Genomic DNA, 17,663 nt, shown 5'->3' on the forward strand with positions numbered 1-17,663 from the left:
AAAAATAAGTGTGTTTAGAGTCACTTTAATGCCTGAAATTGGTCGAAATAGGAGCTTCTGAATAGGAGAAAAAGTCTGTAATAATGGCAATTTTGGTCACATTGAGGCTTTAAAAAGTAGTTATTCAACATGAGGCACATTCCAAATGACATTTTGAATACATTTTTCTACAGTCCAAAAAATCAATTTTCTGATGAAAAACGATGACCCGTGACCTGTCGAAATTTCTCCAGATGGTCAGAAATGGAAATTTTTTAATGTTTAATGTTTTTTACTGTAAATGACTATTCCATGTGAACTGTCACTTTTGGAACTAAAATAAGTGTGTTTAAAGTCATTTTAATGCCTGAAATTGGTCGAAATAGAAGCTTCTGAATAGGAGAAAAAGTCTGTAATAATGGCAATTTTGGTCACATTGAGGCTTCAAAAAGTAGTTATTCAACATGAGGCACAATCCAAATGACATTTTGAATCAATTTTTCTACAGTCCAAAAAATCAATTTTCTGATGAAAAACGATGACCCGTGACCTGTCGAAATTTCTCCAGATGGTCAGAAATGGAAATTTTTTAATGATTAATTTTTTGACTGCAAATGACTATTCCATGTAAATTATCACTTTTGGAACAAAAATAAGTGTGTTTAGAGTCACTTCAATGCCTGAAATTGGTCGAAATAGGAGCTTCTGAATAGGAGAAAAAGTCTGTAATAATGGCAATTTTGGTCACATTGAGGCTTTAAAAAGTAGTTATTCAACATGAGGCACATTCCAAATGACATTTTGAATACATTTTTCTACAGTCCAAAAATAAAATTTTCTGATGAAAAACGATGACCCGTGACCTGTCGAAATTTCTCCAGATGGTCAGAAATGGAAATTTTTTAATGTTTAATGTTTTTTACTGTAAATGACTATTCCATGTGAACTATCACTTTTGGAACTAAAATAAGTGTGTTTAAAGTCACTTTAATGCCTGAAATTGGTCGAAATAGAAGCTTCTGAATAGGAGAAAAATTCTGTAATAATAGGAATTTTGGTCACATTGAGGCTTTAAAAAGTAGTTAGTCAACATGAGGCACAATCCAAATGACATTTTGAATCAATTTTTCTACAGTCCAAAAAATCAATTTTCTGATGAAAAACGATGACCCGTGACCTGTCGAAATTTCTCCAGATGCTCAGAAATGGAAATTTTTTAATGTTGAATTTTTTGACTGCAAATGACTATTCCATGTAAATTATCACTTTTGGAACAAAAATAAGTGTGTTTAGAGTCACTTTAATGCCTGAAATTCGTCGAAATAGAAGCTTCTGAATAGGAGAAAAAGTCTGTAAAAATGGCAATTTTGGTCACATTGAGGCCTCAAAAAGTAGTTATTCAACATGAGGCACAATCCAAATGACATTTTGAATCAATTTTTCGACAGTCCAAAAAATCAATTTTCTGATGAAAAACAATGACCCGTGACCTGTCGAAATTTGTCCAGATGGTCAGAAATGGAATTTTTTTAATGTTTAATGTTTTTTACTGTAAATGACTATTCCATGTGAACTATCACTTTTGGAACTAAAATAAGTGTGTTTAAAGTCACTTTAATGCCTGAAATTGGTCGAAATAGAAGCTTCTGAATAGGAGAAAAATTCTGTAATAATAGGAATTTTGGTCACATTGAGGCTTTAAAAAGTAGTTAGTCAACATGAGGCACAATCCAAATGACATTTTGAATCAATTTTTCTACAGTCCAAAAAATCAATTTTCTGATGAAAAACAATGACCCGTGACCTGTCGAAATTTCTCCAGATGCTCAGAAATGGAAATTTTTTAATGTTTAATTTTTTGACTGCAAATGACTATTCCATGTAAATTATCACTTTTGGAACAAAAATACGTGTGTTTAGAGTCACTTTAATGCCTGAAATTTGTCGAAATAGGAGCTTCTGAATAGGAGAAAAAGTCTGTAATAATGGCAATTTTGGTCACATTGAGGCTTTAAAAAGTAGTTATTCAACATGAGGCACATTCCATATGACATTTTGAATACATTTTTCTACAGTCCAAAAAATCAATTTTCTGATGAAAAACGATGACCCGTGACCTGTCGAAATTTCTCCAGATGGTCAGAAATGGACATTTTTTAATGTTTAATTTTTTGACTGCAAATGACTATTCCATGTAAATTATCACTTTTGGAACAAAAATAAGTGTGTTTAGAGTCACTTCAATGCCTGAAATTGGTCGAAATAGGAGCTTCTGAATAGGAGAAAAAGTCTGTAATAATGGCAATTTTGGTCACATTGAGGCTTTAAAAAGTAGTTATTCAACATGAGGCACATTCCAAATGACATTTTGAATACATTTTTCTACAGTCCAAAAATACAATTTTCTGATGAAAAACGATGACCCGTGACCTGTCGAAATTTCTCCAGATGGTCAGAAATGGAAATTTTTGAATGTTTAATTTTTTGACTGCAAATGACTATTCCATGTAAATTATCACTTTTGGAACAAAAATAAGTGTGTTTAGAGTCACTTTAATGCCTGAAATTGGTCGAAATAGAAGCTTCTGAATAGGAGAAAAAGTCTGTAAAAATGGCAATTTTGGTCACATTGAGGCTTCAAAAAGTTGTTATTCAACATGAGGCACAATCCAAATGACATTTTGAATCAATTTTTCGACAGTCCAAAAAATCAATTTTCTGATGAAAAACGATGACCCGTGACCTGTCGAAATTTCTCCAGATGGTCAGAAATGGAAATTTTTTAATGTTTAATGTTTTTTACTGTAAATGACTATTCCATGTGAACTATCACTTTTGGAACTAAAATAAGTGTGTTTAAAGTCACTTTAATGCCTGAAATTGGTCGAAATAGAAGCTTCTGAATAGGAGAAAAATTCAGTAATAATAGGAATTTTGGTCACATTGAGGCTTTACAAAGTAGTTAGTCAACATGAGGCACAATCCAAATGACATTTTGAATCAATTTTTCTACAGTCCAAAAAATCAATTTTCTGATGAAAAACGATGACCCGTGACCTGTCGAAATTTCTCCAGATGGTCAGAAATGGACATTTTTTAATGTTTAATTTTTTGACTGCAAATGACTATTCCATGTAAATTATCACTTTTGGAACAAAAATAGGTGTGTTTAGAGTCACTTCAATGCCTGAAATTGGTCGAAATAGGAGCTTCTGAATAGGAGAAAAAGTCTGTAATAATGGCAATTTTGGTCACATTGAGGCTTTAAAAAGTAGTTATTCAACATGAGGCACATTCCAAATGACATTTTGAATACATTTTTCTACAGTCCAAAAATATAATTTTCTGATGAAAAACGATGACCCGTGACCTGTCGAAATTTCTCCAGATGGTCAGAAATGGAAATTTTTGAATGTTTAATTTTTTGACTGCAAATGACTATTCCATGTAAATTATCACTTTTGGAACAAAAATAAGTGTGTTTAGAGTCACTTTAATGCCTGAAATTGGTTGAAATAGAAGCTTCTGAATAGGAGAAAAAGTCTGTAAAAATGGCAATTTTGGTCACATTGAGGCTTCAAAAAGTAGTTATTCAACATGAGGCACAATCCAAATGACATTTTGAATCAATTTTTCTACAGTCCAAAAAATCAATTTTCTGATGAAAAACGATGACCCGTGACCTGTCGAAATTTCTCCAGATGGTCAGAAATGGAAATTTTTTAATGTTTAATGTTTTTTACTGTAAATGACTATTCCATGTGAACTATCACTTTTGGAACTAAAATAAGTGTGTTTAAAGTCACTTTAATGCCTGAAAGTGGTCGAAATAGAAGCTTCTGAATAGGAGAAAAAGTCTGTAATAATGGCAATTTTGGTCACATTGAGGCTTTAAAAAGTAGTTATTCAACATGAGGCACATTCCATATGACATTTTGAATACATTTTTCTACAGTCCAAAAAATCAATTTTCTGATGAAAAACGATGACCCGTGACCTGTCGAAATTTCTCCAGATGGTCAGAAATGGACATTTTTTAATGTTTAATTTTTTGACTGCAAATGACTATTCCATGTAAATTATCACTTTTGGAACAAAAATAAGTGTGTTTAGAGTCACTTCAATGCCTGAAATTGGTCGAAATAGGAGCTTCTGAATAGGAGAAAAAGTCTGTAATAATGGCAATTTTGGTCACATTGAGGCTTTAAAAAGTAGTTATTCAACATGAGGCACATTCCAAATGACATTTTGAATACATTTTTCTACAGTCCAAAAATACAATTTTCTGATGAAAAACGATGACCCGTGACCTGTCGAAATTTCTCCAGATGGTCAGAAATGGAAATTTTTGAATGTTTAATTTTTTGACTGCAAATGACTATTCCATGTAAATTATCACTTTTGGAACAAAAATAAGTGTGTTTAGAGTCACTTTAATGCCTGAAATTGGTCGACATAGAAGCTTCTGAATAGGAGAAAAAGTCTGTAAAAATGGCAATTTTGGTCACATTGAGACTTCAAAAAGTAGTTATTCAACATGAGGCACAATCCAAATGACATTTTGAATCAATTTTTCGACAGTCCAAAAAATCAATTTTCTGATGAAAAACGATGACCCGTGACCTGTCGAAATTTCTCTAGATGGTCAGAAATGGAAATTTTTTAATGTTTAATGTTTTTTACTGTAAATGACTATTCCATGTGAACTATCACTTTTGGAACTAAAATAAGTGTGTTTAAAGTCACTTTAATGCCTGAAATTGGTCGAAATAGAAGCTTCTGAATAGGAGAAAAATTCAGTAATAATAGGAATTTTGGTCACATTGAGGCTTTACAAAGTAGTTAGTCAACATGAGGCACAATCCAAATGACATTTTGAATCAATTTTTCTACAGTCCAAAAAATCAATTTTCTGATGAAAAACGATGACCCGTGACCTGTCGAAATTTCTCCAGATGGTCAGAAATGGACATTTTTTAATGTTTAATTTTTTGACTGCAAATGACTATTCCATGTAAATTATCACTTTTGGAACAAAAATAAGTGTGTTTAGAGTCACTTCAATGCCTGAAATTGGTCGAAATAGGAGCTTCTGAATAGGAGAAAAAGTCTGTAATAATGGCAATTTTGGTCACATTGAGGCTTTAAAAAGTAGTTATTCAACATGAGGCACATTCCAAATGACATTTTGAATACATTTTTCTACAGTCCAAAAATACAATTTTCTGATGAAAAACGATGACCCGTGACCTGTCGAAATTTCTCCAGATGGTCAGAAATGGAAATTTTTGAATGTTTAATTTTTTGACTGCAAATGACTATTCCATGTAAATTATCACTTTTGGAACAAAAATAAGTGTGTTTAGAGTCACTTTAATGCCTGAAATTGGTCGAAATAGAAGCTTCTGAATAGGAGAAAAAGTCTGTAAAAATGGCAATTTTGGTCACATTGAGGCTTCAAAAAGTAGTTATTCAACATGAGGCACAATCCAAATGACATTTTGAATACATTTTTCTACAGTCCAAAAATAAAATTTTCTGATGAAAAACGATGAACCGTGACCTGTCGAAATTTCTCCAGATGGTCAGAAATCGAAATTTTTGAATGTTTTATTTTTTGACTGCAAATGACTATTCCATGTAAATTATCACTTTTGGAACAAAAATAAGTGTGTTTAGAGTCACTTTAATGCCTGAAATTGGTTGAAATAGAAGCTTCTGAATAGGAGAAAAAGTCTGTAAAAATGGCAATTTTGGTCACATTGAGGCTTCAAAAAGTAGTTATTCAACATGAGGCACAATCCAAATGACATTTTGAATCAATTTTTCGACAGTCCAAAAAATCAATTTTCTGATGAAAAACGATGACCCGTGACCTGTCGAAATTTCTCTAGATGGTCAGAAATGGAAATTTTTTAATGTTTAATGTTTTTTACTGTAAATGACTATTCCATGTGAACTATCACTTTTGGAACTAAAATAAGTGTGTTTAAAGTCACTTTAATGCCTGAAAGTGGTCGAAATAGAAGCTTCTGAATAGGAGAAAAATTCTGTAATAATAGGAATTTTGGTCACATTGAGGCTTTACAAAGTAGTTAGTCAACATGAGGCACAATCCAAATGACATTTTGAATCAATTTTTCTACAGTCCAAAAAATCAATTTTCTGATAAAAAACGATGACCCGTGACCTGTCGAAATTTCTCCAGATGGTCAGAAATGGACATTTTTTAATGTTTAATTTTTTGACTGCAAATGACTATTCCATGTAAATTATCACTTTTGGAACAAAAATAAGTGTGTTTAGAGTCACTTCAATGCCTGAAATTGGTCGAAATAGGAGCTTCTGAATAGGAGAAAAAGTCTGTAATAATGGCAATTTTGGTCACATTGAGGCTTTAAAAAGTAGTTATTCAACATGAGGCACATTCCAAATGACATTTTGAATACATTTTTCTACAGTCCAAAAATACAATTTTCTGATGAAAAACGATGACCCGTGACCTGTCGAAATTTCTCCAGATGGTCAGAAATGGAAATTTTTGAATGTTTAATTTTTTGACTGCAAATGACTATTCCATGTAAATTATCACTTTTGGAACAAAAATAAGTGTGTTTAGAGTCACTTTAATGCCTGAAATTGGTCGAAATAGAAGCTTCTGAATAGGAGAAAAAGTCTGTAAAAATGGCAATTTTGGTCACATTGAGGCTTCAAAAAGTAGTTATTCAACATGAGGCACAATCCAAATGACATTTTGAATCAATTTTTTGACAGTCCAAAAAATCAATTTTCTGATGAAAAACAATGACCCGTGACCTGTCGAAATTTCTCCAGATGGTCAGAAATGGAAATTTTTTAATGTTTAATGTTTTTTACTGTAAATGACTATTCCATGTGAACTGTCACTTTTGGAAGTAAAATAAGTGTGTTTAAAGTCATTTTAATGCCTGAAATTGGTCGAAATAGAAGCTTCTGAATAGGAGAAAAAGTCTGTAATAATGGCAATTTTGGTCACATTGAGGCTTCAAAAAGTAGTTATTCAACATGAGGCACAATCCAAATGACATTTTGAATCAATTTTTCTACAGTCCAAAAAATCAATTTTCTGATGAAAAACGATGACCCGTGACCTGTCGAAATTTCTCCAGATGGTCAGAAATGGAAATTTTTTAATGTTTAATGTTTTTTACTGTAAATGACTATTCCATGTGAACTGTCACTTTTGGAACTAAAATAAGTGTGTTTAAAGTCACTTTAATGCCTGAAAGTGGTCGAAATAGAAGCTTCTGAATAGGAGAAAAATTCTGTAATAATAGGAATTTTGGTCACATTGAGGCTTTACAAAGTAGTTAGTCAACATGAGGCACAATCCAAATGACAATTTGAATCAATTTTTCTACAGTCCAAAAAATCAATTTTCTGATGAAAAACGATGACCCGTGACCTGTCGAAATTTCTCCAGATGGTCAGAAATGGAAATTTTTGAATGTTTAATTTTTTGACTGCAAATGACTATTCCATGTAAATTATCACTTTTGGAACAAAAATAAGTGTGTTTAGAGTCACTTTAATGCCTGAAATTGGTCGAAATAGAAGCTTCTGAATAGGAGAAAAAGTCTGTAAAAATGGCAATTTTGGTCACATTGAGGCTTCAAAAAGTAGTTATTCAACATGAGGCACAATCCAAATGACATTTTGAATCAATTTTTCTACAGTCCAAAAAATCAATTTTCTGATGAAAAACGATGACCCGTGACCTGTCGAAATTTCTCCAGATGGTCAGAAATGGAAATTTTTTAATGTTTAATATTTTTTACTGTAAATGACAATTCCATGTGAACTATCACTTTTGGAACTAAAATAAGTGTGTTTAAAGTCACTTTAATGCCTGAAAGTGGTCGAAATAGAAGCTTCTGAATAGGAGAAAAATTCTGTAATAATGGCAATTTTGGTCACATTGAGGCTTTAAAAAGTAGTTATTCAACATGAGGCACAATCCAAATGACATTTTGAATCAATTTTTCTACAGTCCAAAAAATCTATTTTCTGATGAAAAACGATGACCCGTGACCTGTCGAAATTTCTCCAGATGGTCAGAAATGGAAATTTTTTAATGTTTAATGTTTTTTACTGTAAATGACTATTCCATGTGAACTATCACTTTTGGAACTAAAATAAGTGTGTTTAAAGTCATTTTAATGCCTGAAATTGGTCGAAATAGAAGCTTCTGAATAGGAGAAAAAGTCTGTAATAATGGCAATTTTGGTCACATTGAGGCTTCAAAAAGTAGTTACTCAACATGAGGCACAATCCAAATGATATTTTGAATCAATTTTTCTACAGTCCAAAAAATCAATTTTCTGATGAAAAACGATGACCCGTGACCTGTCGAAATTTCTCCAGATGGTCAGAAATGGAATTTTTTTAATGTTTAATGTTTTTTTACTGTAAATGACTATTCCATGTGAACTATCACTTTTGGAACTAAAATAAGTGTGTTTAAAGTCACTTTAATGCCTGAAAGTGGTCGAAATAGAAGCTTCTGAATAGGAGAAAAATTCTGTAATAATAGGAATTTTGGTCACATTGAGGCTTTACAAAGTAGTTAGTCAACATGAGGCACAATCCAAATGACATTTTGAATCAATTTTTCTACAGTCCAAAAAATCAATTTTCTGATGAAAAACGATGACCCGTGACCTGTCGAAATTTCTCCAGATGGTCAGAAATGGAAATTTTTTAATGTTTAATTTTTTGACTGCAAATGACTATTCCATGTAAATTATCACTTTTGGAACAAAAATAAGTGTGTTTAGAGTCACTTCAATGCCTGAAATTGGTCGAAATAGGAGCTTCTGAATAGGAGAAAAAGTCTGTAATAATGGCAATTTTGGTCACATTGAGGCTTCAAAAAGTAGTTATTCAACATGAGGCACAATCCAAATGACATTTTGAATCAATTTTTCGACAGTCCAAAAAATCAATTTTCTGATGAAAAACGATGACCCGTGACCTGTTGAAATTTATCCAGATGGTCAGAAATGGACATTTTTTAATGTTTAATGTTTTTTACTGTAAATGAATATTCCATGTGAACTATCACTTTTGGAACTAAAATAAGTGTATTTAAAGTCACTTTAATGCCTGAAATTCGTCGAAATAGAAGCTTCTGAATAGGAGAAAAATTCAGTAATAATAGGAATTTTGGTCACATTGAGGCTTTACAAAGTAGTTAGTCAACATGAGGCACAATCCAAATGACATTTTGAATCAATTTTTCTACAGTCCAAAAAATCAATTTTCTGATGAAAAACGATGACCCGTGACCTGTCGAAATTTCTCCAGATGGTCAGAAATGGACATTTTTTAATGTTTAATTTTTTGACTGCAAATGACTATTCCATGTAAATTATCACTTTTGGAACAAAAATAAGTGTGTTTAGAGTCACTTCAATGCCTGAAATTGGTCGAAATAGGAGCTTCTGAATAGGAGAAAAAGTCTGTAATAATGGCAATTTTGGTCACATTGAGGCTTTAAAAAGTAGTTATTCAACATGAGGCACATTCCAAATGACATTTTGAATACATTTTTCTACAGTCCAAAAATACAATTTTCTGATGAAAAACGATGACCCGTGACCTGTCGAAATTTCTCCAGATGGTCAGAAATGGAAATTTTTGAATGTTTAATTTTTTGACTGCAAATGACTATTCCATGTAAATTATCACTTTTGGAACAAAAATAAGTGTGTTTCGAGTCACTTTAATGCCTGAAATTGGTCGAAATAGAAGCTTCTGAATAGGAGAAAAAGTCTGTAAAAATGGCAATTTTGGTCACATTGAGGCTTCAAAAAGTAGTTATTCAACATGAGGCACAATCCAAATGACATTTTGAATCAATTTTTCGACAGTCCAAAAAATCAATTTTCTGATGAAAAACGATGACCCGTGACCTGTCGAAATTTCTCCAGATGGTCAGAAATGGAAATTTTTTAATGTTTAATGTTTTTTACTGTAAATGACTATTCCATGTGAACTATCACTTTTGGAACTAAAATAAGTGTGTTTAAAGTCACTTTAATGCCTGAAATTGGTCGAAATAGAAGCTTCTGAATAGGAGAAAAATTCAGTAATAATAGGAATTTTGGTCACATTGAGGCTTTACAAAGTAGTTAGTCAACATGAGGCACAATCCAAATGACATTTTGAATCAATTTTTCTACAGTCCAAAAAATCAATTTTCTGATGAAAAACGATGACCCGTGACCTGTCGAAATTTCTCCAGATAGTCAGAAATGGACATTTTTTAATGTTTAATTTTTTGACTGCAAATGACTATTCCATGTAAATTATCACTTTTGGAACAAAAATAAGTGTGTTTAGAGTCACTTCAATGCCTGAAATTGGTCGAAATAGGAGCTTCTGAATAGGAGAAAAAGTCTGTAATAATGGCAATTTTGGTCACATTGAGGCTTTAAAAAGTAGTTATTCAACATGAGGCACATTCCAAATGACATTTTGAATACATTTTTCTACAGTCCAAAAATATAATTTTCTGATGAAAAACGATGAACCGTGACCTGCCGAAATTTCTCCAGATGGTCAGAAATGGAAATTTTTGAATGTTTAATTTTTTGACTGCAAATGACTATTCCATGTAAATTATCACTTTTGGAACAAAAATAAGTGTGTTTCGAGTCACTTTAATGCCTGAAATTGGTCGAAATAGAAGCTTCTGAATAGGAGAAAAAGTCTGTAAAAATGGCAATTTTGGTCACATTGAGGCTTCAAAAAGTAGTTATTCAACATGAGGCACAATCCAAATGACATTTTGAATCAATTTTTCGACAGTCCAAAAAATCAATTTTCTGATGAAAAACGATGACCCGTGACCTGTCGAAATTTCTCCAGATGGTCAGAAATGGAAATTTTTTAATGTTTAATGTTTTTTACTGTAAATGACTATTCCATGTGAACTGTCACTTTTGGAAATAAAATAAGTGTGTTTAAAGTCATTTTAATGCCTGAAATTGGTCGAAATAGAAGCTTCTGAATAGGAGAAAAAGTCTGTAATAATGGCAATTTTGGTCACATTGAGGCTTCAAAAAATAGTTATTCAACATGAGGCACAATCCAAATGACATTTTGAATCAATTTTTCTACAGTCCAAAAAATCAATTTTCTGATGAAAAACGATGACCCGTGACCTGTCGAAATTTCTCCAGATGGTCAGAAATGGAAATTTTTTAATGTTTAATGTTTTTTACTGTAAATGACAATTCCATGTGAACTATCACTTTTGGAACTAAAATAGGTTTGTTTAAAATCACTTTAATGCCTGAAAGTGGTCGAAATAGAAGCTTCTGAATAGGAGAAAAATTCTGTAATAATAGGAATTTTGGTCACATTGAGGCTTTACAAAGTAGTTAGTCAACATGAGGCACAATCCAAATGACATTTTGAATCAATTTTTCTACAGTCCAAAAAATCAATTTTCTGATGAAAAACGATGACCCGTGACCTGTCGAAATTTCTCCAGATGGTCAGAAATGGAAATTTTTTAATGATTAATTTTTTGACTGCAAATGACTATTCCATGTAAATTATCACTTTTGGAACAAAAATAAGTGTGTTTAGAGTCACTTCAATGCCTGAAATTGGTCGAAATAGGAGCTTCTGAATAGGAGAAAAAGTCTGTAATAATGGCAATTTTGGTCACATTGAGGCTTTAAAAAGTAGTTATTCAACATGAGGCACATTCCAACTGACATTTTGAATACATTTTTCTACAGTCCAAAAATAAAATTTTCTGATGAAAAACGATGACCCGTGACCTGTCGAAATTTCTACAGATGGTCAGAAATGGAAATTTTTGAATGTTTAATTTTTTGACTGCAAATGACTATTCCATGTAAATTATCACTTTTGGAACAAAAATAAGTGTGTTTAGAATCACTTTAATGCCTGAAATTGGTCGAAATAGAAGCTTCTGAATAGGAGAAAAAGTCTGTAAAAATGGCAATTTTGGTCACATTGAGGCCTCAAAAAGTAGTTATTCAACATGAGGCACAATCCAAATGACATTTTGAATCAATTTTTCGACAGTCCAAAAATTCAATTTTCTGATGAAAAACAATGACCCGTGACCTGTCGAAATTTGTCCAGATGGTCAGAAATGGAAATTTTTTAATGTTTAATGTTTTTTACTGTAAATGACTATTCCATGTGAACTAGCACTTTTGGAACTAAAATAAGTGTGTTTAAAGTCACTTTAATGCCTGAAATTGGTCGAAATAGAAGCTTCTGAATAGGAGAAAAATTCTGTAATAATAGGAATTTTGGTCACATTGAGGCTTTAAAAAGTAGTTAGTCAACATGAGGCACAATCCAAATGACATTTTGAATCAATTTTTCTACAGTCCAAAAAATCAATTTTCTGATGAAAAACGATGACCCGTGACCTGTCGAAATTTCTCCAGATGGTCAGAAATTGAAATTTTTGAATGTTTAATTTTTTGACTGCAAATGACTATTCCATGTACATTATCACTTTTGGAACAAAAATAAGTGTGTTTAGAGTCACTTTTATGCCTGAAATTGGTCGAAATAGAAGCTTCTGAATAGGAGAAAAAGTCTGTAAAAATGGCAATTTTGGTCACATTGAGGCTTCAAAAAGTAGTTATTCAACATGAGGCACATTCCAAATGACATTTTGAATACATTTTTCTACAGTCCAAAAATAAAATTTTCTGATGAAAAACGATGACCCGTGACCTGTCGAAATTTCTACAGATGGTCAGAAATGGAAATTTTTGAATGTTTAATTTTTTGACTGCAAATGACTATTCCATGTAAATTATCACTTTTGGAACAAAAATAAGTGTGTTTAGAGTCACTTTAATGCCTGAAATTGGTCGAAATAGAAGCTTCTGAATAGGAGAAAAAGTCTGTAAAAATGGCAATTTTGGTCACATTGAGGCCTCAAAAAGTAGTTATTCAACATGAAGCACAATCCAAATGACATTTTGAATCAATTTTTCGACAGTCCAAAAAATCAATTTTCTGATGAAAAACAATGACCCGTGACCTGTCGAAATTTGTCCAGATGGTCAGAAATGGAAATTTTTTAATGTTTAATGTTTTTTACTGTAAATGACTATTCCATGTGAACTATCACTTTTGGAACTAAAATAAGTGTGTTTAAAGTCACTTTAATGCCTGAAATTGGTCGAAATAGAAGCTTCTGAATAGGAGAAAAATTCTGTAATAATAGGAATTTTGGTCACATTGAGGCTTTAAAAAGTAGTTAGTCAACATGAGGCACAATCCAAATGACATTTTGAATCAATTTTTCCACAGTCCAAAAAATCAATTTTCTGATGAAAAACGATGACCCGTGACCTGTCGAAATTTCTCCAGATGGTCAGAAATTGAAATTTTTGAATGTTTAATTTTTTGACTGCAAATGACTATTCCATGTAAATTATCACTTTTGGAACAAAAATAAGTGTGTTTAGAGTCACTTTAATGCCTGAAATTGGTCGAAATAGAAGCTTCTGAATAGGAGAAAAAGTCTGTAAAAATGGCAATTTTGGTCACATTGAGGCTTCAAAAAGTAGTTATTCAACATGAGGCACAATCCAAATGACATTTTGAATCAATTTTTTGACAGTCCAAAAAATCAATTTTCTGATGAAAAACGATGACCCGTGACCTGTTGAAATTTCTCCAGATGGTCAGAAATGGAAATTTTTTAATGTTTAATTTTTTGACTGCAAATGACTATTCCATGTAAATTATCACTTTTGGAACAAAAATAAGTGTGTTTAGAGTCACTTTAATGCCTGAAATTGGTTGAAATAGGAGCTTCTGAATAGGAGAAAAATTCTGTAATAATGGCAATTTTGTTCACATTGAGGCTTTAAAAAGTAGTTATTCAACATGAGGCACAATCCAAATGACATTTTGAATCAATTTTTCTACAGTCCAAAAAATCAATTTTCTGATGAAAAACGATGACCCGTGACCTGTCGAAATTTCTCCAGATGGTCAGAAATGGAAATTTTTTAATGTTTAATGTTTTTTACTGTAAATGACTATTCCATGTGAACTATCAATTTTGGAACTAAAATAAGTGTGTTTAAAGTCACTTAATGCCTGAAATTGGTCGAAATAGAAGCTTCTGAATAGGAGAAAAATTCTGCAATAATAGGAATTTTGGTCACATTGAGGCTTTAAAAAGTAGTTAGTCAACATGAGGCACAATCCAAATGACATTTTGAATCAATTTTTCTACAGTCCAAAAAATCAATTTTCTGATGAAAAACAATGACCCGTGACCTGTCGAAATTTCTCCAGATGCTCAGACATGGAAATGTTTTAATGTTTAATTTTTTGACTGCAAATGACTATTCCATGTCAATTATCACTTTTGGAACAAAAATACGTGTGTTTAGAGTCACTTTAATGCCTGAAATTTGTCGAAATAGGAGCTTCTGAATAGGAGAAAAAGTCTGTAATAATGGCAATTTTGGTCACATTGAGGCTTTAAAAAGTAGTTATTCAACATGAGGCACATTCCATATGACATTTTGAATACATTTTTCTACAGTCCAAAAAATCAATTTTCTGATGAAAAACGATGACCCGTGACCTGTCGAAATTTCTCCAGATGGTCAGAAATGGAAATTTTTGAATGTTTAATTTTTTGACTGCAAATGACTATTCCATGTAAATTATCTCTTTTGGAACAAAAATAAGTGTGTTTAGAGTCACTTTAATGCCTGAAATTGGTCGAAATAGAAGCTTCTGAATAGGAGAAAAAGTCTGTAAAAATGGCAATTTTGGTCGCATTGAGGCTTCAAAAAGTAGTTATTCAACATGAGGCACAATCCAAATGACATTTTGAATCAATTTTTCGACAGTCCAAAAAATCAATTTTCTGATGAAAAACGATGACCCGTGACCTGTCGAAATTTCTCCAGATGGTCAGAAATGGAAATTTTTTAATGTTTAATGTTTTTTACTGTAAATGACTATTCCATGTGAACTATCACTTTTGGAACTAAAATAAGTGTGTTTAAAGTCACTTTAATGCCTGAAATTGGTCGAAATAGAAGCTTCTGAATAGGAGAAAAATTCAGTAATAATAGGAATTTTGGTCACATTGAGGCTTTACAAAGTAGTTAGTCAACATGAGGCACAATCCAAATGACATTTTGAATCAATTTTTCTACAGTCCAAAAAATCAATTTTCTGATGAAAAACGATGACCCGTGACCTGTCGAAATTTCTCCAGATGGTCAGAAATGGACATTTTTTAATGTTTAATTTTTTGACTGCAAATGACTATTCCATGTAAATTATCACTTTTGGAACAAAAATAAGTGTGTTTAGAGTCACTTCAATGCCTGAAATTGGTCGAAATAGGAGCTTCTGAATAGGAGAAAAAGTCTGTAATAATGGCAATTTTGGTCACATTGAGGCTTTAAAAAGTAGTTATTCAACATGAGGCACATTCCAAATGACATTTTGAATACATTTTTCTACAGTCCAAAAATACAATTTTCTGATGAAAAACGATGACCCGTGACCTGTCGAAATTTCTCCAGATGGTCAGAAATGGAAATTTTTGAATGTTTAATTTTTTGACTGCAAATGACTATTCCATGTAAATTATCACTTTTGGAACAAAAATAAGTGTGTTTAGAGTCACTTTAATGCCTGAAATTGGTCGAAATAGAAGCTTCTGAATAGGAGAAAAAGTCTGTAAAAATGGCAATTTTGGTCACATTGAGGCTTCAAAAAGTAGTTATTCAACATGAGGCACAATCCAAATGACATTTTGAATACATTTTTCTACAGTCCAAAAATAAAATTTTCTGATGAAAAACGATGAACCGTGACCTGTCGAAATTTCTCCAGATGGTCAGAAATCGAAATTTTTGAATGTTTTATTTTTTGACTGCAAATGACTATTCCATGTAAATTATCACTTTTGGAACAAAAATAAGTGTGTTTAGAGTCACTTTAATGCCTGAAATTGGTTGAAATAGAAGCTTCTGAATAGGAGAAAAAGTCTGTAAAAATGGCAATTTTGGTCACATTGAGGCTTCAAAAAGTAGTTATTCAACATGAGGCACAATCCAAATGACATTTTGAATCAATTTTTCTACAGTCCAAAAAATCAATTTTCTGATGAAAAACGATGACCCGTGACCTGTCGAAATTTCTCCAGATGGTCAGAAATGGAAATTTTTTAATGTTTAATGTTTTTTACTGTAAATGACTATTCCATGTGAACTATCACTTTTGGAACTAAAATAAGTGTGTTTAAAGTCACTTTAATGCCTGAAAGTGGTCGAAATAGAAGCTTCTGAATAGGAGAAAAAGTCTGTAATAATGGCAATTTTGGTCACATTGAGGCTTTAAAAAGTAGTTATTCAACATGAGGCACATTCCATATGACATTTTGAATACATTTTTCTACAGTCCAAAAAATCAATTTTCTGATGAAAAACGATGACCCGTGACCTGTCCAAATTTCTCCAGATGGTCAGAAATGGACATTATTTAATGTTTAATTTTTTGACTGCAAATGACTATTCCATGTAAATTATCACTTTTGGAACAAAAATAAGTGTGTTTAGAGTCACTTCAATGCCTGAAATTGGTGGAAATAGGAGCTTCTGAATAGGAGAAAAAGTCTGTAATAATGGCAATTTTGGTCACATTGAGGCTTTAAAAAGTAGTTATTCAACATGAGGCACATTCCAAATGACATTTTGAATACATTTTTCTACAGTCCAAAAATACAATTTTCTGATGAAAAACGATGACCCGTGACCTGTCGAAATTTCTCCAGATGGTCAGAAATGGAAATTTTTTAATGTTTAATGTTTTTTACTGTAAATGACTATTCCATGTGAACTATCACTTTTGGAACTAAAATAAGTGTGTTTAAAGTCACTTTAATGCCTGAAATTGGTCGAAATAGAAGCTTCTGAATAGGAGAAAAATTCAGTAATAATAGGAATTTTGGTCACATTGAGGCTTTACAAAGTAGTTAGTCAACATGAGGCACAATCCAAATGACATTTTGAATCAATTTTTCTACAGTCCAAAAAATCAATTTTCTGATGAAAAACGATGACCCGTGACCTGTCGAAATTTCTCCAGATAGTCAGAAATGGACATTTTTTAATGTTTAATTTTTTGACTGCAAATGACTATTCCATGTAAATTATCACTTTTGGAACAAAAATAAGTGTGTTTAGAGTCACTTCAATGCCTGAAATTGGTCGAAATAGGAGCTTCTGAATAGGAGAAAAAGTCTGTAATAATGGCAATTTTGGTCACATTGAGGCTTTAAAAAGTAGTTATTCAACATGAGGCACATTCCGAATGACATTTTGAATACATTTTTCTACAGTCCAAAAATACAATTTTCTGATGAAAAACGATGAACCGTGACCTGCCGAAATTTCTCCAGATGGTCAGAAATGGAAATTTTTGAATGTTTAATTTTTTGACTGCAAATGACTATTCCATGTAAATTATCACTTTTGGAACAAAAATAAGTGTGTTTCGAGTCACTTTAATGCCTGAAATTGGTCGAAATAGAAGCTTCTGAATAGAAGAAAAAGTCTGTAAAAATGGCAATTTTGGTCACATTGAGGCTTCAA

The sequence above is a fragment of the Triturus cristatus genome, chromosome 10 (genome assembly GCF_964204655.1).
Source record: "Triturus cristatus chromosome 10, aTriCri1.1, whole genome shotgun sequence".
Lineage (NCBI taxonomy): Eukaryota > Metazoa > Chordata > Amphibia > Caudata > Salamandridae > Triturus > Triturus cristatus.